Genomic DNA, 15774 nt, shown 5'->3' on the forward strand with positions numbered 1-15774 from the left:
AACTTGAATATTAGTTTCCTTATAATTAATTATAAATGCCTCTGAAGATTCCCGTCATATCCTCAAGACTAATATTTAACTACATTAAGTTATGCCGCACTCTGCACTATTCCATTCGCATTGAGGCATCAGAAACTGGGATTATGGAATACGGCGGCACCTTCTTCGGATCACGTAGAAACCAAAATACTTTGTTTGATATTTGTTAATGGTTCCTTTCGGACAGAAGCGGCTCCTAACCGCTTCGTATAACATAAGAACATAAGAAAGGAGGAACACTGCAGGAGGCCTGATGGCCCATACTAGGCAGGTCCTTTACAATTCATCCCACTAACAAAACATTTGACCAACCCAATCTTCAATGCCACCCAAGAAATAAGCTCTGATATGAAAGTCCCACTCAAATCCAACCCCTCCCACTCATGTACTTATCCAACCTAGATTTGAAACTACCCAAAGTCCTAGCCTCAATAACCCAACTAGGTAGACTGTTCCACTCATCAACTACCCTATTTCCAAACCAATACTTTCCCACACCTGCCATCCATCACCAGGGCAGCACCCTGGAGCTGCACCCACACCACGAAGCTCTCGTTTACCTGGTGCTTTATAATGGTCCCAGACGCCCGGTCTCTGATCAGAAGTCATAATTCGGATAGGTCACATTTCAATAGTATTCAGTAAACACAATTATAAGTTTGATGATTGTTATTGCAGTATAGAACACTATCTTTTTAAATCGTTTTTCTGGGGTACTGACTTGGGTGATGCCCAGAGGTTGTGACCAAACAATTAGGCTCATCGATAGAACATGTTGCAATAAGGAACGTGTTAAACTGTCATGTTCGTAAGAAGCCTCTTCCTGTTAGGACAGTCGGCTTTCCTTGAACAGCCGAGCATGTATTTCTGCATGCTTAATTTTTTAATATTCTTGGTTAAACTAGGCCTGGCTTGACTAAGTTAAAACAGGCTAAGGTGTATGAAGTTAGGCTGGGTTTGATTAGGTTAATACACAAATAACCCGCACATAGAAGACAGGAGCTTACGACAACGTTTTGGTCCGACTTGGACCTTTCTAAGTAAATGATCCAAGTCGGACCGAATCATCGTCGTAAGCTCCTCTCTTCTATGTGGGGGTTATTTGTGTATTGTTCCAGTCTCGATATTGTGCCCTTTTTTGTTATTTAGTCAGGTTAACGTATGTTAACCAAAATTTAAGTATAAATAGCCCATAACAAAATTTAACAAGACTAGGCTTGGTTGCTGAGTGAACAGACTAGAAGTCCCGTATCCAATTAAATCTCCACGACTATGGTGCTCTTCGCACCTGCTCCTAGGTTGAGGGACTGATTACCTCATCTTCTGTACATAGTTCTCCTGTCTTCAAGTTATGTCCTAGAATTTGTATTGATAAAGCCACTGGATGGCGAAACGTCTACAATAAAGATACCCAGATGTTGCACATGTGTCTTAATTTCATCTTGTCGGTATTATATACCATTCTTACACAATTAAATCTGTCTTTTGTATGTAGCAAAACGAATAATATAATGCAGCATATGTTTTAAATGCTTAGATTTTAATCTGACCAAAAAGGGCACCTTTAAGTTACTACATGACAATTATTGCATTTTCCGGAATATAAGGCGCGTTTTTTCCCACAAAGTCTTGGAAAATCACCCTGCGCCTTATATACTCAATGTCAGGGTCAAGGGTACGTTTTGGGTTATTCTTTAGTGTAAAGTAAGAGGGTAATAGCCCTTGAATATGATTACTGATTTATCGTTATGACGCTTCTCTTGTGCGCCTTATATGCCGGAAAATACTGTAATCCCCAGTTTCTTCAATTTATATAAGAAGTTAGCAGGTATGCAGCACAAAACCCATGTGATTCATCCACTAAGATACACCAGCTTAGGATATGCAAAACGTTGAGAGATTTTCATTCTTCTGCCTAAAGTGAATAAGGTGGATCTCAAATTGCTTAAAGGTGTGCGTGTACACGACTTGTTCTATACCACTTCAATGGATGTAAGTGACGCATTTTCACGAATATTGCTGGTAACCTTGAGCGTTTCAAGGTGAACTGAGTTTCACTGTGATAGGTGTCTAACCAAGGATGGAAGTCCTTCTACCATAGTCTCATGAATGCTTTGCACAGTAACTAGTCGAACTTGATTGCCTTTCGATCACCGTAGTTATGTAGCCATAATCAATGACACTAGTTTCTATACGCAAATCACAGAACCCTTCAACTTGTAAGTTCTTTAAACAGGTTAAAAGTAATGTGCATAAGTTGCGGAAATCACCCAATCTGAGGGTGTTACTGAACCTCCTTAGGGGCATCCAGTCGTCTTCTGCAGCTGTAAGCATAGTTTCATGTACACACACACACGAGTTCAGATCAAGGGCTCTGGTGGCCTGGTGGTTAACGCTCTCGCTTCACACGGTGAGGGCCTGGGTTCGATTCCCAGCCAGAGTAGAAACATTGGACGTGTTTCTTTCCACCTGTTGTCTATGTTCCCCATCAGTAAAATGGGTACCTGGGTGTTAGTCGACTGGTGTGGGTCGCATCCTGGGACACTGACCTAAGGAGGCCTGGTCACAGACCGGACCGCGGGGGCGTTGACCCCCGGAACTCTCTCCAGGTCTCCAGGTAAGATAGTTCGTAACAGTAAATGATTGGGCCAGTATTTCATAGACGGTAGACAACTGGGTTACAGAAGCACTAACTGTGGACAAGTAGCCTATCTGTCCTGTACTGGTGCGACCTAATGGCGGATCCAGAGGAAAAATGTTATTAATTTTTTTTGTCAATGTATTTTGTCTATAAATAAAGTTCACATAGAATATAGGATACAGGGGGTGGTAAGAGAAGAAATATTCGAAAGTTTATTCTATTCTCTGAGGATGAGGGTCCCCAGTCTAGTTCTAGAGGTGGTACCTCTCTCTCTCTTTCTCTCTCTCTCTCTCTCTCTCTCTCTCTCTCTCTCTCTCTCTCTCGATATATATATATATATATATATATATATATATATATATATATATATATATAAATATATATATATATATATATATATATATAATATATATATATATATATATATATATATATATATATATATATATATATATATATATATATATATATATATATATATATATATATATATATACATGTCGTGCCGAATATGTAAAACTGGTCAATTAGCAAGAACTCATTTAAAATTAAGTCCTTTCTAAAATTTTCCCTTATACGTTTAAAGATATATTTTTAACATTAATGTTAATGTAAAAATTTTTAATTTTGCTACAAAAGAATCTTAGAAAACTTACCTAACCTTATTATAACAAGAGCAATTTATTTTAGCCTAACCCAACTAAATATATTTTAGATTTGTTTACAATAATTTAATACTAAACAAACACAGTGAAATATATTTTTTTCGTTAGGTTCAGAATGATTTTGGCGAAATTATTGCATACACAAATTTTCACTTGTCCTATATGGCAAGATGAGAGTTGCTATTTAAGCCAAGATCGCAAGTTCTGCCTATTCGGCACGACATATATATATATATATATATATATATATATATATATATATATATATATATATATATATATATATATATATATATGTATATTGTTAGGTACCACATCCAGAACTAGTCTTGGGACCCTCATCCTCAGAGAGGGGAATTAAGTTTCTTCTCTTACCATCCCTGGTATCCTATATTCTATGAGAACTTTATTTGTAGACTGAATACATAGGCGAAAGATGAATACATTGGTACAGTATATCAAAGATTATGAATCTCCTGCAGCTGCTCCGAAGCCGGACGCGAGCCAAGTATGCAGCAAGCATTTTTCCCTCTGGATGACCACACTGAGACGCTGGAACATGAAAGTGGCTGCCCTTGGGTCCCTGGTGGTGTCGATGAGTCTGGAATCCAGTTCTTTAAGAAAACGTGTGGCGTTATTTTCCCCCTCATTCCAAGATCTGTGATCCCACTGCGACAAACTGATATTGTTGGCCTATGTCTCTGTACTTGCCGATCTTGTACTCCTCCCTGCGATCAGCAGCTCCTCCCTGTCGCCCGACACTGTAATGGATGTAGGTGTCGATACGTTTGCCATTCTTCCAAGGATAGATGGTGATCCAGTTGGTGCAGATTGCTGGGATGTGAGTATTGTTGGCCGCTAGTGATTGGGCCTCTCACTAGGCTGGGCATCCAGCTGTAGCAAGGCCTCTCTTTATGATGTCTTTGACTTCACTGTGTCTTGCGTGCCAGCCCCTTATTTTGGAGCAGTTAAACACGTATATTCCGTGTGAATTTGCAACAAGGCAGAGAGCCACTACAATACGGAAGGTGTTAGGGTCGAGGCGTGTTCTCATTGCCGAAATGGGAACTGTTTGGTGGAAGTCCACAGAGTAAGGTTCACTCATAGCTTCGAGAGGGGCAGTCTCCCTGTCTGATGTTACAGCCCTAAGCATGATGACAAACACCTTTTCAGCGATGGGGCCATCCCAACTTAGCTGTAGGCCACTGCTGCATTAAATGTTGGTGCTGGAGCAGCAAGTCTCCCATTCGGTGATAGCACTGGTGTAGCTAAGGGTCCTGTATTCTTGTTGAATCACTGAGGTTGTACGGAAAAATTTGTAATAACTCGTTTGATGCCATAGAAGAGGATATGAAGGCTGGTAAGGCACTCGGGGAGGATTTGCGTTTTTAATTTTTCCGGTGTCCTCTATGAGAGATTCATTAGTGCCAGTTAGGGTACCATCATCCAAGAACCAGATATGGAGCTCACTGGAGAGCGATATACATATATATATATATATACATACATATATACATATATGTATATATATAAATACATATATACATACATATATGTATATATATAAATATATATATATATATATACATACATATATACATACATATATGTATATATACATATATATATATATATATATACATATACATATATATATATATATATATATATATATACATATATACATATATACATATATATATATATATATATATATACATATATACATATATACATATATATATATATATATATATATATACATATATATATATATATATATATATATATATATATATATATGTCGTGCCGAATAGGCAGAACTTGCTATCTTGGCTTAAATAGCAACGCTCATCTTGCCATATAGGACAAGTGAAAATTTGTGTATGCAATAATTTCGCCAAAATCATTCTGAACCTAAGGAAAAAAATATATTTGATTGTGTTTTTTTAGTATTAAATTACTGTAAACGTATTTAAAATATATTTAGTTGGGTTAGGCTAAAATAAATTGCTCTTGTTATAATAAGGTTAGGTAAGTTTTCTAAGATTCTTTTGGTGCAAAATTAAAAATTTTTGCATTAACATTAATGAAAAAATATATCTTTAAACGTGTAAGAGAAAATTCCAGAAAGGACTTAATTTTAAATGAGTTCTTGCTAATTGACCAGTTTTACATATTCGGCACGACATATATATATATATATATATATATATATATATATATATATATATATATATATATATATATATATATATATATATATATATATATATAAATTGTGTTTGCGTGATGGTTCAACAATCGGAAGTTGCAGAGGTCGAGTCTCAGCTCTTGGTCCCGCTTCTATGTATCGTATATACTCTTAAAATGTATGGAACCTGCCTCTAGGTGTGTGTGAGTGAGAGTGAATGAGAGTGAGATAGTGAATGAGAGTGAGATAGTGAATGAGAACGAGAGTGAATGAATAAGAGAGTGAATAAGAGAGAGCAAGTGAGTGAGTGAGTGAGAGTTTCTCAAGGATGCAACTTCTATTCGTTTTAAAATTAATTTCCACCAGCATCCTTTATTTAAAAACCCTGTAATCGCTTAACAAAACTAACATGCCCTGAACGTAAGCCTCAGTGTGTGGGCTCACTCAAAATGCCACTTTGAAAGGTGGATGGGAAAATGTGAACCAGTTTAAAGAGGTGGGATCCAAGCCCAAAGAGAAGCCCTGAGATATTCACCACCAGAGTGTTGTCTTCAGCGAATCCATCACTGACTCCACCTCCTCCTCGTATCTGTTACATTCACCAGGTCTTCCAGGGAGGAGCCTTGACTCTTATGTGTATCCCTTGATTCAAGAAATTGAAGAATTAAACACATGTGCAACATCTGGGTATCTTTACTGTAGACGTTTCGCCATCCAGTGGCTTTATCAATAAAAATTCCAGGATATAATTGGAAGACAAAACTACATGTATACAAAAGATGAGGTAATGAGAAGAGAGACTATCTCATCTTCTGTATATAGTTCAACAGTCTTCCAGTTATGGCCTTGAATTTGTACTGATAATGAACTGTATGGTGACAAGTGAACAATAAAGTTATCTTGTCGGTATTGTATATCATACGTGTACAAGAGTGGTTGAAGATGAAGTGATATTCAAGCCTAATTTATCAACTAGTCTGTTCTCTTAACCATATAGCTACAAGAAACTCTATTTATTCTTCCATTAGACCTAAGTGCCTCTGTCCTCTTCAACTACATAACCAACAGGAGTTTAGCAATTCCTATTAAATAATTGTCACTGGCTTGGTAATAAACCATACCCCCGGCCGGGTTTATTTGCAATCGTGTCATTACGATTTCGTGAGTCATGTTGACGGCAGTGAAGGGACTTGAGCTAGAGTTCGTCACGGCCACGCTAGCTGGAGATTCGTCTGTAAAAACTTGCATTTGTGGTCACAGAGGTGCCTGTGCTAACTTTCCTATGGTGTAGAAATATACCTAGTTGGATGAATCTTATTGTGGCTAGCTGGTCTAGTGGCTAACGCGACGGGCTGGAGTTTTGAGACTCTATGACCGCGGGTTCAATCCCGGCCGGGGTATGGTTGGTTTGCAATCGTGTCATTACGATTTCTTGAGTCATGGCTTGGTAATACTTTGCCTCTGGCTTAGATGATGTGGTGATTCTGGCTTACTCATCGGGAAACAGGAAGGACAATACGCTGGGTTTTCGAAGATATAATCCGCTTGGTCGCTGGCTTCCAGTGCTGGGTATCAGTGACTGATCACATTGAACTGCATCTGCCGCTTTTCTGACCAAGAATAGAGTTTGTTTAAATCCTCCTGAAGTTCCTGTGGAACTTTGTATCATTTAAAAACGGCTGGCTTACTAGTGATTTTTACCAGTGACTTAAAACACCTGGCTTACAGTACAGAGTAACAGGGATTAAACACCTGGCTTATCAGTACAGGGAATCAGTGAATAATGAGCCACTGGCTTAGTTATACACCAGAGATGCGGTTTACGTTAACAAATACTTTGAAGAATCAGTTGACGTTAGTGCAGAATTAAGATGAGTCACAAAGAAGCTTAATACGGTTTCAGTGCAGGCGTGCCGTCCAGTGTGCTGTCCAGTGTGCCGTCCAGTGTGCTGTCCAGTGTGCCGTCCAGTGTGCTGTCCAGTGTGCCGTCCAGTGTGCTGTCCAGTGTGCTGTCCAGTGTGCCGTCCAGTGTGCCGTCCAGTGTGCTGTCCAGTGTGCCGTCCAGTGTGCTGTCCAGTGTGCTGTCCAGTGTGCCGTCCAGTGTGCTGTCCAGTGTGCCGTCCAGTGTGCCGTCCAGTGTGCTGTCCAGTGTGCCGTCCAGTGTGCCGTCCAGTGTGCCGTCCAGTGTGCTGTCCAGTGTGCCGTCCAGTGTGCCGTCCAGTGTGCCGTCCAGCGTGCCGTCCAGTGTGCAGTCCAGTGTGCCGTCCAGTGTGCCGTCCAGTGTGCTGTCCAGTGTGCCGTCCAGTGTGCTGTCCAGTGTGCCGTCCAGTGTGCCGTCCAGTGTGCCGTCCAGTGTGCTGTCCAGTGTGCCGTCCAGTGTGCCGTCCAGTGTGCCGTCCAGTGTGCCGTCCAGTGTGCTGTCCAGTGTGCCGTCCAGTGTGCCGTCCAGTGTGCCGTCCAGCGTGCCGTCCAGTGTGCAGTCCAGTGTGCCGTCCAGTGTGCCGTCCAGTGTGCTGTCCAGTGTGCCGTCCAGTGTGCTGTCCAGTGTGCCGTCCAGTGTGCCGTCCAGTGTGCCGTTCAGTGTGCTGTCCAGTGTGCCGTCCAGTGTGCCGTCCAGTGTGCCGTCCAGTGTGCCGTCCAGTGTGCCGTCCAGTGTGCCGTCCAGTGTGCCGTCCAGTGTGCCGTCCAGTGTGCCGTCCAGCGTGCCGTCCAGTGTGCCGTCCAGTGTGCCGTCCAGTGTGCCGTCCAGTGTGCCGTCCAGTGTGCCGTCCAGTGTGCCGTCCAGTGTGCCGTCCAGTGTGCCGTCCAGTGTGCCGTCCAGTGTGCCGTCCAGTGTGCCGTCCAGTGTGCCGTCCAGTGTGCCGTCCAGTGTGCCGTCCAGTGTGCCGCCCAGTGTGCCGCCCAGTATACCGTCCAGTCTGCCGTCCAGTGTGCCGTCCAGTGTGCCGTCCAGTGTGCCGTCCAGTGTGCCCTCCAGTGTGCCGCCCAGTGTGCCGCTCAGTATACCGTCCAGTGTACCGTCCAATGTGCCGCCCAGTGTGCCGCCCAGTGTGCCGTCCAGTGTGCCGTCCAGTGTGCCGTCCAGTGTGCCGTCCAGTGTGCCGTCCAGTGTGCCGTCCAGTGTGCCGTCCAGTGTGCCGTCCAGTGTGCCGCCCAGTGTGCCGCCCAGTATACCGTCCAGTGTACCGTCCAGTGTGCCGTCCAGTGTGCCGCCCAGTGTGCCGTCCAGTGTGCCGTCCAGTGTGCCGCCCAGTGTACCGTCTAGTGTGCCGTCCAGTGGGCCGTCCAGTGTGCCGTCCAGTGTACCGTCCAGTGTGCCGTCCAGTGTACCGTCCAGTGTGCCGTCCAGTGTGCCGTCTAGTGTGCCGTCTAGTGTGCCGTCTAGTGTGCCGTCTAGTGTGGCGTCTAGTGTGCCGCCCAGTGCGCCCTCCAGTGTGCCGTCCAGTGTGCCGCCCAGTGTGCCGTCTAGTGTGCCGTCTAGTGTGCCGCCCAGTGTGCCGCCCAGCGTGGAGCAGGTGTTCCACCCACCCTGAAGCAAGTGTTCCACCTACCCTGAAGCAAATGTTCCACCCTGAAGCAAATGTTCCACCCATCCTGAAACATGTGTTCCACCCACAATCACGAAGGAAGTAGCGACTCCCACATATGGGTGGAAGCATGCCGCCCACATATGGGTGGAAGCTTTCCGCCCACATATGGGTGGAAGCATGCCCCCACATATGGGTGGAAGCATGCCGCCCACATATGAGTGGAAGCATGCCCCCCACATATGGGTGGAAGCATGCCCCCACATATGGGTGGAAGCATGCCGCCCACATATGGGTGGAAGCATGCCCCCACATATTGGTGGAAGCATGCCGCCCACACATAGGTGGAAGCATGCCGCCCACACATGGGTGGAAGCATGCCGCCCACATATGGGTGGAAGCATGCCCCCACATATGGGTGGAAGCTTTCCGCCCACATATGGGTGGAAGCATGCCGCCCACATATGAGTGGAAGCATACCCCCACATATGGGTGGAAGCATGCCACCCACATATGGGTGGAAGCATGCCCCCACATATGGGTGGAAGCATGCCGCCCACACATAGGTGGAAGCATGCCGCCCACACATGAGTGGAAGCATGCCGCCCACATATGGGTGGAAGCATGCCCCCACATATGGGTGGAAGCATGCCTCCACATATGGGTGGAAGCATGCCGCCCACACATAGGTGGAAGCATGCCGCCCACACATGGGTGGAAGCATGCCGCCCACATATGGACGGAAGCATGCCCCCACATATGGGTGGAAGCATGCCCCCACATATGGGTGGAAGCATGCCCCCCACATATGGGTGGAAGCATGCCCCACATATGGGTGGAAGCATGCCCCCACATATGGGTGGAAGCATGCCGCCCACACATAGGTGGAAGCATGCCGCCCACACATGGGTGGAAGCATGCCGCCCACATATGGGTGGAAGCATGCCCCCACATATGGGTGGAAGCATGCCCCCACATATGGGTGGAAGCATGCCCCCACACATGGGTGGAAGCATGCCGCCCACATATGAGTGGAAGCATGCCCCTCCTTATGGGTGGAAGCATGCCCCCCACATATGGGTGGAAGCATGCCCCCACATATGGGTAGAAGCATGCCCCCCACATATGGGTGGAAGCATGCCCCCCACATATGGGTGGAAGCATGCCCCACATATGGGTGGAAGCATGCCCCTACATATGGGTGGAAGCATGCCCCCCACATATGGGTGGAAGCATGCCCCCCACATATGGGTGGAAGCATGCCCCACATATGGGTGGAAGCATGCCCCCACATATGGGTGGAAGCATGCCCCCCACATATGGGTGGAAGCAAGCCGCCCACTAGGAAGGAAGTATTGTTCCACCCTCAGAGAGAAGGCAGGAAGATGTGACCGCTGGTCAATGTTGCACAAGACAACTCTAGCTCCTCCTAACCGGAGAAAAGATTTATTCGCTGGCAGACGGTTTGGAAGACACTCTTCCAAGGTCTTGAAGATAGTCTGGCAGACAGTGAAAAACATTGCAAAACTTTCTAAGAAAACAGTCTGCCAATCACTCTGCAAGGTAGTCTGCCAGTCAGTTTGCAAGGCAGTCTGCCAGTCAGTCTGCAAGGCAGTCTGCCAGTCAGTTTGCAAGGCAGTCTGCCAGTCAGTCTGCAAGGCAGTCTGCCAGTCAGTCTGCAAGGCAGTCTGCCAGTCAGTCTGCAAGGCAGTCTGCCAGTCAATCTGAAAAGCAATCTGCCAGTCACTCTGTCAGTAACTCTGCCAGTCAGTCTGCAAGACAGTCTGCCTGTCAGTCTGCCAATCAGTCTGCAAGGAAGTCTGCCAGACAGTCTGCAAGGTAGTCTGCCAGTCAATCTGCCAGTCAGTCTGCAAGGCAGTCTGCCAGTCAGTCTGCAAGGCAGTCTGCCAGTCAGTCTGCCAGTCAGTCTGCCAGTCAGTCTGTCAGGCAGTCTGCCAGGCAGTCTGCCAGGCAGTCTGCCGGTCAGTCTGCCAGGCAGTCTGCCGGTCAGTCTGCCAGGCAGTCTGCCGGTCAGTCTGCAAGGCAGTCTGCCAGTCAGTCTGCCAGTCAGTCTGCAAGGCAGTCTGCCAGTCAGTCTGCCAGTCAGTCTGCCAGTCAGTCTGTCAGGCAGTCTGCCAGGCAGTCTGCCAGGCAGTCTGCCGGTCAGTCTGCCAGGCAGTCTGCCGGTCAGTCTGCCAGGCAGTCTGCCGGTCAGTCTGCCAGGCAGTCTGCCGGTCAGTCTGCAAGGCAGTCTGCAGGCCACTCTGCAAGACAGTCTGCCAACCACTCTGAAGCATGCCCTGCAACTCTGCAACCCATTTGCAACTCGGCAGCACTGCAAGATACTAAGGCACTACATGAGACTATGCAATACTATCAACACTCCAACACACTTTCTCCAACACACAATCCAACACACACACTTTCCAGTACACACTCCAACACGCACTCTTGAACTAGGTATGCTTACCCAATACATGTTTCCCATGATTACCGCTAGAGGTGCTGTGTCCGTAAACTTGTGCTGCCGCCTAGTGGCCATAGGCCTACCTTCAGCCCACACCTCAGCACCCTGCGACGTCCTCATTCACGCAGCAGATTTCGATCAACAGCTCCCTATCTCTCCCTCGTAGGCTGGGGGCCCTTGCTGGCCCCCGGGGCCAGCCGAACACACCGTATTTTAGAATACAAATAAACCTTCTCTAAGCCTCCGAAGAATATTCATTGTCAACCATCAACCATTATCATCATTATACTCTCTCCAACACGCACTCTCTCCAGCACACACTCCAACACTACAAGACGAGTAATGTAATTACTCAATTCTTCGTCCCTTAAAAGATTGGGGGAGGAGCCTTGAATCTAGTGAAGGGTTCTTGATCCCAGGCACCGGAACTATTTTTCTCTTCCCTCGGAATAAACCTGATTACCTCCTGTAATCAGGATTCAGCGGTTCCCCATGAATATATTAATAATAAAAATATCGTTCTGGGAGAATAAGAGGCATAGGTTGGTCTGGATCTCCAGGTTTTCCAAAGGAAAGAAGCTCTGGTCTCCTGGATCTCCAGATTTTCCTAGGGAAAGAAGCTGAGGTCTCCTGGATCTCCAGGTTTTCCAAAGGAGAGAAGCTGTGGTCTCCTGGATCTCTAGGTTTTCCTGGGGAAAGAAGCTGTGGTTTCCTGGATCTCCAGGTTTTCCTAGAAAGGAAAGCTTTGTTTGCCTGGAAATCTAAGTGGGGAGGCTGGGATTGGATCAGGAAATGATGAGGGTAAAGAGAGAGTTACATGAAATGATAGAGGGGTCACAGGAAGTGTGTCATCTTGATGAAGAGAGCAGATGAAGGTAAATAGGTCAGGCTGGGGATGAAAAAGTGATAATGTGGAAGGGATAATGGAATACAGATCAATGGGAGTAGGTAAATATTTGGCTGTGACGGGGATAAAGGGTGGGATAGGTAATGAGGGGGGATTCTGTATGAGGCACAAGTACGCTCACACCTTGAGTATGCTCCACTTTCTTGGTTTGCCTGAACCCCCTCCCCTTCCTCTCATCTGCGACTGCTTGACAGAGTTGAGAACAGAGCAAAACGTCTCATCTCCAGCCTGGACCCATCTTGGATAGATCTGTCATTTCAGCAGAGCCTTCAGCACAGGAGGGATGTGGGTGGCCTTACTGTTATGTACAAGGCCAATATTGTCAAAGTCCCACACTTGGCTCCACTTCGAGGACAGCGAGAAGCAAGCTTCTATACCACAAGACGGGCAGCCAGCAGCAACTTCACTCTGGCTGTGCCCTTCTCCAGAACATCACTTCATCTGAGATCATTTATCCCCAAGACGACTAGAATTTTTTATTATTGCCACGTTAATTTCGTTTCGGCTATTACAACATCAATGCTTGTGTGATTTTTCTGCTGTAATATTCATCCTTCTGGCTGTGGGCGCTGGTATGTTTGGGGGCACTTCCTCTCCCACCCTCTCTCTCTCTCTCTCTCTCTCTCTCTCTCTCACTCCAGTGAAGACGTACTTGTTTGGACATCCTCCTCTTTTCTGCAATTTTACAAGCTCCTGATGATGTGTTGATTGCAACACGAAAGGCCTGGAGCTGCCATTCTACTCCCCCTGTGATTGTTTTTCATCCCGTATCGCTTGATTTGCGATATTTGCATAATGTAATATATAATATACCTGGAGACCTGGAGTTTACCTGGAGAGGGTTTCGGGGTCAGCGGCCCCGCGGCCCGGTCTGAGACCAGGCTTCATGGTAGATCAGGGTCTGATCAACCAGGTTGTTACCGCTGGCCGCACGCAAGCTGACATACGAACCACAGCCCGGTTGGTCAGGTACTGACTTTAGGTGCCTGTCCAGTGCCTTCTAGAAGACAGCCAGGGTTCTATTGGTAATCCCCCTTATGTATGCTGGGAGGCAGTTGAGTAGTCTTGGGTCCAGGACACTATATATATATATATATATATATATATATATATATATATATATATATATATATATATATATATATATATATATATATATATATATATATATATATATATATATATATATATATATATATATATATATATATAATGTTATTGTAACCACGAACGAGTGGTATTGATCAATAACAACACTGTGACTAGCGAAGGACTCGAACCCATGCTGCTTTGGCCCGCGTCATGGTGAGCGAAAACATGTGACGCTCTAACCCACAGGACCACGTAATCCTACAAGAATGGCGCACCCAGCCAAGCTAGGTGTTTTACCGTGATCCGAGGACATACGGTGGTGTGGGTGCCTCTGAGCTAACTTTATTCTACTTCCTGTTTGGTGTACTAGCCCAACGAGCAGTATTTTATATTAATGTAAATATTAATGTAACCTCGAATGAGTGATATTGATCAATAACAACACTGACTAGCCAAGGTTAGAGCTTCATGTGTTTTTGCTCACCATGAGGCGGGTCATTGCAACATGGGTTTGAGTCTTTGGCTAGTCACAGTGTTGTTATTGATCAATACCACTCGTTCGCGGTTGAAACAGGAAATAGAATGAAGTTAGCTCAGAGGCACCCACACCACCGTATGTTCTCAGATGACGGTAAAACACCTAGCTTGGCTGGGTGCGCCATTCTTGTAGGATTGCGTGGTCCTGTGGGTTAGTGTCATGTGCTTTCGCTCACCATGAGGCGGGCCAAAGCAGCATGGGCTCGAGTCCTTGGCTAGTGGCTGTATTTTTATTGAGATGCTGCCTCCCTGCAGACAATGGCAGGTATAAGGTAGCCAGAACTTGGCGTGGGTGAGCCAGGTATGCATAGTGAAGTTGACGGCAGTGCAAGGTGGAAGGCAGAGTTACAGAGTGTTGGAGAAGAGAATAGTTGTGTGTGACAGCGAGAGAAACAGAGATCGGGAGAGATGAGGGAGAGAGAAGGAAAAGGGAGGCAGGAAATGGACTTCGCTAACAATCTAGAGGCCATTTGTAAAATTGTGTTATGTAAGATCAGGTTTCATCCCTACTTGAGTGATTGGTGTAGGTGAGGCGGGTGTGTGGTGAAGCAGGGCAGGTGTATGGTGGCGGATGTGTGGTGAAGCAGGGCAGGTGTATGGTGGCGGATGTGTGGTGAAGCAGGGCAGGTGTATGGTGGGCGGTGTAGTGATTGATGGTGGGAGTGGACATAATGATGTATGTTGTGAGTTGAAGGAGACCGTAATAAAGAGGGGCGAAAGTGATGCAGAGAGGAAAAGGGAGAGAGAAAGATAACATGGATACATGTGATATATGGAAAAGATAGACAATGTGAAATACCTAAGCTATAAGCACTGACTATAACCAGCACTCTGCACAGTATATAGTTAAATATGACGTTTCCAAATTGCTTGTTTAGATGACTTATATAAATCCATATTCCTATTGCACCTAAAACTTGAGTGTGCAATCTGTTCCAGTCAATGTGTTTAGTCCAACAATCTTGAAAAAAGTAAAGTTTGTCTGTTTTCTAATATAGACTGGTTTTATTTCAATGCCAGCAGTAACAGCCTGGTTGATCAAACCCTGATCCACCACGAGGTCAGGTCTCAGACCGAGCCGCGGGGGCGTTAACCCCCGAAATCCTCTCCAGGTAATCACTCCAGGTAATGTTAGTGAGCTCACGCACAGTTTCTGAAGCATCCATCGTCCTGACACGATCGCCATTGTTGAGTCATTGTTGGACGACAGGAATCCCGAAAACTTTGCTAGATTTGTTGGGCTACACCTCATGGATGAGACGAGACAGGCAAGGTCAAGAAGGAGGCGTTGCCTTATAATTTTTTTAAAAGTGTACATGACCAGCTTATATAGCTGTTCATGAACACTATTACATGCAGGGCCGGATTAAGAAGTCTCCGGGCCATAGGCTATTCAGATTGGCGGGGCTCCTTTGAGTTACGGGTAAGCGAAGCGACCCCTTCCAGCTTGGGGGTGGGGGGGGGTCAGTGTGAGCCTGTTTAAGATCTAATTAAATATATTCTGGCTATTTAGATTAAATTTAATAGGGAAAGTACATCAAGACAACCAAAACCATTTACCAAAAGCCATTATAACTATCTTGTTAAATCATACATTTTAAAGAGAATAAACTCAAGACAGCATAGTATTACTAGATTAGGCTATTAAAGTAGTGACATCATGTACCTATTATATTCAGCATAACCACTACAGCACTATTATTCC

The sequence above is a fragment of the Cherax quadricarinatus genome, unplaced genomic scaffold, assembly GCF_038502225.1.
Source record: "Cherax quadricarinatus isolate ZL_2023a unplaced genomic scaffold, ASM3850222v1 Contig6, whole genome shotgun sequence".
NCBI lineage: Eukaryota > Metazoa > Arthropoda > Malacostraca > Decapoda > Parastacidae > Cherax > Cherax quadricarinatus.